Genomic DNA, 7,950 nt, shown 5'->3' with positions numbered 1-7,950 from the left:
TCAAATTTAACTATGTGACAAATGTAACAATATTTCGATTTGAAATTATCCCTCCTAACATACAAAAATATGAAAAAAAAAGTTATAAAATGACTCAAATTTCTCTTATTTACTAAAAAGTGAGAAAATATATATTTACAATATTGATAAAATCTTAAACGTGCGTATATAAACTTGTAAACCATGAAAATATCTTAATAAAAGTGTGAAATTACAATGTTTATTTTTGTACTTATTCCTTACAAATATATTAAGAGATTTATGATATAAAAAACAAGTATATCTGCAAAGAACAAAATAAGGTTGTTGATGTTTCTGCTAACCGATAAAGAATCCTATAATGTTTGGGAAACTTTGGTCCACAAAGAATATAGTTGTATAAAATTGTGTATGTATTCTTGTTGATTGGAATATATTGAATTATAACATTCATCAAAATGTTATATGATATCATAGCTTATTAGTGTTTAAAAACCGAATATGAGAAATACTTTCTCGTCTTACTCCTTTAATTCCTCTAGTTTGAATTCTTCCTCTGCTATGTCGGGTAGTCTATTCAATATGAACAAGAATCCATTCATGCCACAAACTACTCCTAATTTGTCACACACGTGATGCGGGGCATCTTTCCCTAGGAACGGGTCCGGACGAGGGAAGTCGGAGGAAGAATCAAGCACGAGCAACAAGCGAGTAAGGAGGCCAAAACTGTGCCACACAATAAGTGGGGCACGCTCCGCATGGTCTATTACACGCTCCGCGTACTTGAGGGTTTGATCTAGAGAAAAATCCAGGAGGTCATCCACGCGGGGCTTGGATCAGGCACGCTCCGCTTAGAGTTAAAACACGCTCCGCGTATAAGAAGAAATGATCCAGAGAAGAGTTCAGCAGCCAAGGCACGCCCCGCCTATAATGAGTACTGATCCGGAGAAGAGCTCAACAGCCAAGGCACGCCCCGCGTATAATTAGGCACGCCCCGCGTGCCTTCAGCTTAAGGAACTTGCTCCTTACTCCAGCTTCCTCCTTATTTACAATCCTGCCACTCCTTATTTACACCTTTGCCACTCCCTTATTACAACCATGCCACTCCCTATTTACCATCCATGCCACCCCTTTATATTTCACCCATTTACCCCTTATCTTTATGTTTTAATTAGCCATGTGATTTGCCCTTTATGTAATTTGGCAATTAGGGTTTTTGAGATGATATAAATTCATCTCTTTCTCTTTGTAATGGTTAAACTTTTTATCAATCAAATATAATTCTTGTTCAAGAAGCTTTGTTAAGGTTCTACCTTCAACAATGGGGATTTTATTATTCCTATGGATTTAGTCCATGAAATTGGGATTCACTCCTTCTAGTTTTGCTAGAGAAGAACATCTTTGTTAGTTTACGATTAAAACTAACACGTCACGAATTCAGATAAAACTGATCTGTATCATTTGGTATCAGAGCCGATCGTTTTCCTTGAACGGAGACTTCTTTCGACAATGATTCAACCGAGTTATTCACAAGCCTTAAAGGAAGATCTTGAAACCTTCAACAAAGGATTGGAAAATCTCGAAGCCATCGTGAGAAGGCATCATGCGATTTGGAAGCAGGAATTTCGGGTATTCAACGAGCTAACAAGGGAGTTTGTGGCATCTTTGGAGAGTCGCAAACAAGGAGACCGAAATGATTCCCAACCCGCCATAGAAGTCCCTCCTAAAGATTCATCACCAATCTTTTCTCCTTTACACATTGAAGAGGTAAATCCAAAGCTTTCAATTCTTGATGTGGAAGTTGTGGGTATGCCTATTATTAGTGAGGATTTGGTTGTTTGTGATAATGGAGTGGATTTAGATTCTTCTTGTGAATTAATTGATAATGAAATTGTGGAGGAGGATTTAGATTCATTTGTGGATGAGGAGGAAGGGATGCTTGTATGTGAAAACATGGGGAAGGTTGAATTTGTGTGTAGTAACATTGAGAAAACCCATATGGCTAGTGATGCTCTCCAAGTGTTTGATGAAATGCCCCTTAGGCATAGCCACATATGTATGCTTAAGGACATTAAGGATATTTGTCTTGAGGAGGGGGAGAATGAGTTTGTGCTTATTAATCTCTTTAAGGGGAAAGATGCAATTAGTTTATGTGTGGCGATTGATGGCTATGGTGATGGGAGAGATGTTGGTGGTTCTACCATATTGGATTGTAGCATGTCTTTTGAGTCGGGCGACTTGGCACGTGAATTAGTCGGTTAGAATTATGAAGAGGAGTGGGAGGAAACAAAAGGTCGTGGGAAAAGACGGATTGTGGATGAAGATGGAAATGAATTTGAATACAACCATAAAGAAGAGGAGTTAGAAGAGGAGATTGATGAAGAGGAGAACCAATCCGAGAATGAGCTAGAAGGAAATGTTGAACATGATTATTGTGAAGGCGAATGTTAAGCCCAAAATATACCTAAAATATCATTAACATTTACATCATTTTTATTACGAATTTGTGTTATTTATATCTGTTTAGATTACTTTTACTTTCGAATATCTTTCTTTCTTGCAAGGTACTTGAATATTTGGTAAAATCCAAATAGGAACGAAAAAGGATCTAAAACAGAAGAAAAACCCTACAAAAGGAGTCAAAGACGACGTAAATCGAAAGCGCCAAGTCGAGGACACGAACGAAAGCAAGAAGTAAGAAAACCTGCCGGGCCGCGACAGTGGATCCCAGACCCACGGCCGCGACACGCGTGGTATAACCTTTTCTCCCCTTCGTCCGTCGCTCAGCTCAGTGCTACGTCATTCACGGCCGCGGATTACTATCCTCGGTAAGTGCAGAAATTCACCAAGAGCATTTAACACATGCTGAAAATCCAAGAAACGCGTTCGTTCAAGTGGATAAAGACGTCCTTTCACAACGGACACGACTCTTAACCAACGGATACATCACTTCAAACACAACCCTTCAACATCTATAAATAAAGAGTTGATGTTGAGAAAAAGTGTAATGAAATGTTATAATATAGATATAGAAATCAGAGCGTAGAACTTATGTCGAAGTTCTAAGTAAAAACATTTCGAGAGTTAGAAATTAGATTCTGTACAAAACAAGATGAGGTACGCATATTGTTTATAGTTTAATTACAACTCAGTAGCGTTTAGACATTGTTCCAGTTTTAGTTTGCATCATGGTAGTGGCCGACCGAATCCCTATTACGAAGTTACAGCGAGAAGATTGAGTAAAGTGTTCGCCCCCGAGCCTGACAACCTCCTAGGAAACCCAAGGAAGCGGAACCGATCAAGCCCTTCACTTGCACGCCCTCGAAGAACTCGATGCTCCTTATTCTCTGTAAACTTGTATCAATTTATATTTCATCTAATAAAGTCCGTTCTATTCGACAAATCGTTATGCAGCACTTATGGTAACCAATCCAATATAAGTGAGGCTGGTGTTTTCATTAATATGCACTTGAATTCAAAATCATTACAAGGAAACTTTGTTGAACACTTAGGCAAATTATCATCTCGAAAGAGTTTTAATTTGAGTAAGGGCAACTATCCCGAAAGGGTTTTGTCGCGTTCAAAGCCAATTAATTAGAGGTTCCGTCATTTATTTCATCATCATAATCGATACAAAGTTTAAGTTGTTTTCTTTGCTTAATGCAAATGAACAAATTCATTCATTTTTCTAATAAGTTCTAAATGTTCCTGTTTTGTAAAATTCATCCTTAAAATCAGATGATCTTTCTAACAATCGATTTATTCTAAATACATAATCTTATTCCAGCATTTTCAAATACTCAAAGTTCACAAATTCAATCAAATAAATTTCCTAAATTCAATTAATCCAATTTTCACTTTTCATTTACATTTAATAATAAATCCAACAAGTTCGAAATTAATAATTCAAAAATAAGTTTTTTCGTTAAAAAACGTATCCCTGTGGGATCGATATTTTTATTACTACAAGCGAAACCGTGCACTTACGGAAATCGCTCAACAAGTTTTTGGCGCCGTTGCCGGGGATACGCCAAAATTTTTGACAAATTTTTATTTTTTTTTTTATTTTATTTTCGAATATAGGTTTATACATTATTTTTATACAATTTTTATATTTTATTTATTTTTCAGTTTATATAACACATTTTGTTTTCAATTTTGTTTTGAAGGTAGTTTGGCTCGTGTAACAATTTCAAGTTCATGCGCAGTTCGCGAAATTCGGGCACGCCACCAGATCCTTTTGATCCAGAAATTGAAAGAACACTTAAGAAAAACAACAAAAACAACAAAAACAAAGACAAAACACCCTTAAAAACCAAAGTAGTCCAGCCAGAAATCACGACACTTATGGATTATGCTAGGCCAGGAATGGCCGGTGTAACTAATAGTGTAGTTAGACCCCGTATAAAGGCAAATCAATTTGAAATTAAGCATGCTTTGCTTAATATGTTGCAAAACAACATAACGTTTTATGAATTGCCTAACGAAAACCCTAATGCACATTTGACAAATTTCTTAGAAATTTGTGACACTTTTAAAATTACTGATGTAACAGCCGAAGCAATCAAACTTCGCCTCTTTCCTTTCACTTTGAAGGATAAGGCAAAAATTTGGTTAACTTCTATGCCTGCTGCAACATTTGAAACTTGGGACCAATTAGCCCAAGCATTTTTACAAAAATATTTTCCCTTAGCAAAAACCGCAAGAGTCATCAAAGAGTTGACATCTTTTACACAAAATGATAATGAAACTCTTTATGAAGCTTGGGAACGTTTTAAAGAACTTCAACGTTTATGCCCACACCACCAATTGCCAGATGCACTTTTAATGCAGACATTCTATAATGGATTAAATCCTACGACTAGAGGTTCATTAGATGCTATGTCTGGAGGGTTATTTATGAAGAAGACGTCCGCCCAAGCAAGAGAACTTTTGGAGGAAATGGCAATCAACAGCAGTATGTGGCCCGCAGAGCGTGGACATATACCAACGGCGAAACCATCATCCTCATGTACATCATCGGTTAAAGGTATAATGAATCTTGATCCTGTAGCAATGTTACAAGCCCAATTTTCTGCCTTATCGCACAAAATTGATAAATTTATGGCACCATGCGATCCTAATGATCCGATCCAGAGAGACATTGACTACGAAGGTATGAATGAGATAGAACAGGTAAATTTTGTCCAAGGACAAAACCAAACTACTAATCCTTATTCTAATACTTATAATCCTGGATGGAGAAATCATCCTAACTTTAACTGGAAAGATGGTAATAATAATAATAATGCAAATGCTAATCAATATCGTATAAATAATTATCAAAATCAAACAAGAGATACGATTAGCACTTTATCTTCAAAAATCGACAAATTTATAGATGCTATGAATAGAAAGGTAAGTAATCAAGACGATGGTTTTAAACGGATCGAAAATAAATTCGATCAGCTTATCAAAAACCAATCATCTAGCATCCATAATTTGGAGGTTCAAATTGGACAACTTGCTAAATCAATTCCATCCCGCAAAGAGGGAAGTCTTCCCAGCCAAACGGAAGAAAATCCGAAAGAGCATGTTAAGGCTATCACTCTTCGTTCGGGGAAAAACTACTTAGGTCCGGAAATGCCCGGAAATTCAACTTTACCTGGAAATGATTTACCAAAATCCAAAGAAGATACATTAAAACAAAAAGATACGCCAATTGACTCTAATCCAAAACCTTTTGTACCAAAGCCACCTTTTCCACACAGGGTCCGAAATAAGGACCATGATAAACAACTTTTATCATTTTTAGACAAACTTAAAAATTTGCATATAAATTTAACATTCATGGATGCAATTACGCAAATTCCTAATTATGGAAAATTCTTGAAAGATTTAATTTCAAAAAAGATTAGTTGGGAAGGAATTTCATTCATTTCACTTTCTGAAGATTGTAGTTCGATAGTATCAAGCAAATTACCTACTAAACTCAAAGATCCCGGATGCTTTACCATTCCGTGTACTTTGGGAAATATGGAATTCCCAAGTTGTCTTTGCGATTTAGGAGCTAGTATAAACTTGATGCCATTGTCTATTTTTGAGAAATTAGGATTAGAAGAAGACATCAAGCGTACCAATATGGTTTTGCAATTAGCGGATCAATCCACTAAAAGACCATATGGTATAATTGAAGACGTTTTGGTAAAAGTTGACAAATTTATTTTTCCTACTGATTTTGTTACCTTAGATTTTGCTTATGATGCTAATTGTCCGCTAATCTTTGGTAGACCATTCATGAACACGGGACGTGCTCTAGTTGATGTGTCGAAAGGAAAAGTAGTTTTACGAATAGGTGACGATAAGATCGAGTTCGATATGAATCAAGCGATGAAATATCCTATGGAGGATTTCGCTTGTATGAAGCTTGATTTAATTGAAGAATGTGTTAATGACATTGTTCAAAGAGAAGAAATAATAGAACCTGTAATGGGCGAAGAATTAGAAGATAAGGACCCAGAGCCTTTGATTCGAGAAGATGGACCAGTTCCGCCTTCAGTAATAGTTCCACCTAAATTAGAACTTAAAGAACTACCAAACCATCTGAGATACACTTTCCTAGGCGGAAGTGACACTCTACCTATAATCATCTCTAACAAATTAACAGAAAATCAAGAAGAAAAATTGAAAGAAGTTGTTAGAAATAGAATAGGAAGTATGGGATGGCAGATTTCAGATTTAAAAGGGATTAATCCTAGTATTGTAATGCATAGGATTCACTTAGAAGAAGATAAGCCACCTAAAGCGGATAGACAAAGACGTTTAAATCCGAACATGAAAGAAGTAGTCAAAAATGAGATTACTAAACTTTTAGACAATGGAATCATTTATCCTATTTCGGATAGTGAATGGGTTAGTCCAATCCATTGTGTACCCAAAAAGGGAGGTATAACTGTAGTAAGGAATGATGAAGGTGAATTAATACCTACGCGAACCACCACCGGTTGGAGGGTTTGTATAGATTATAGGAACCTAAATAAGGCAACTAGGAAAGATCATTTTCCTTTACCTTTCATCGATCAAATGATCGAAAGGATAGCCGGTCATGCATTTTATTGTTTTCTTGATGGTTATTCCGGATTCTTTCAAATATATATTTACCCGGATGACCAAGATAAAACAACCTTCACATGTCCTTATGGAACATTTGCATATAGAAGAATGCCTTTTGGTTTATGTAATGCACCAGCAACTTTTCAACGTTGCATGACTGCAATTTTTAATGATTTCATCGAAGATATCATGGAAGTATTTATGGATGATTTTTCAGTTTATGGAGATTCTTTTGATGCATGTTTAAAAAACTTAGATAGAGTTCTTTCTAGATGCGAAGAAATGAATTTGGTATTAAATTGGGAAAAATGTCATTTCATGGTCGACGAAGGAATTGTTTTAGGTCATAAAATATCTGAAAAATGATTAGAAGTGGATAGAGCAAAGACTTCAGTAATAGAAAAATTACCCCCACCAACAACTGTCAAGGGAGTAAGATCTTTTCTAGGACATGCAGGTTTTTACAGAAGATTTATAAAAAACTTTTCTGTGATTTCCAAACCACTTACTAATTTACTTATGAAGGATTCAACCTTCGACTTTAATGAAGATTGTATTAAAGCTTTTGAAACATTGAAAATAACCTTAGTCAGTGCGCCCATAATTGCTAAACCCGATTGGGATTTGCCTTTTGAAATCATGTGTGATGCAAGTGACCTAGCAGTAGGATGTGTTTTAGGTCAAAGAAAGGATAAAAAATTACATGTTATTTATTATGCAAGTAATACATTGTCCGGTGCACAATTAAATTACACAACAACAGAAAAAGAGATGTTAGCCGTAGTATTTGCATGTGATAAGTTTAGGTCATACTTGTTAGGATCTAAAGTTATTATTTATACAGATCACGCAGCTTTACGTTATCTGTTTGCTAAGAAA

General features: G+C 35.9%; 1 non-coding gene across 1 annotated transcript; it reads right to left on the bottom strand.

Moving 5' to 3' along the window:
* Positions 1 to 4,683: 4,683 nt before the first annotated feature.
* Positions 4,684 to 4,790, bottom strand: LOC136207598 (small nucleolar RNA R71). The gene has a single exon (XR_010676731.1). It is a non-coding gene; the product is annotated as a small nucleolar RNA R71 (small nucleolar RNA).
* Positions 4,791 to 7,950: the final 3,160 nt, after the last annotated feature.

The sequence above is a fragment of the Euphorbia lathyris genome, chromosome 9 (assembly GCF_963576675.1).
Source record: "Euphorbia lathyris chromosome 9, ddEupLath1.1, whole genome shotgun sequence".
NCBI classification, from domain to species: Eukaryota; Viridiplantae; Streptophyta; class Magnoliopsida; order Malpighiales; family Euphorbiaceae; genus Euphorbia; species Euphorbia lathyris.
This window is presented reverse-complemented; position numbering and strand designations above follow the sequence as displayed.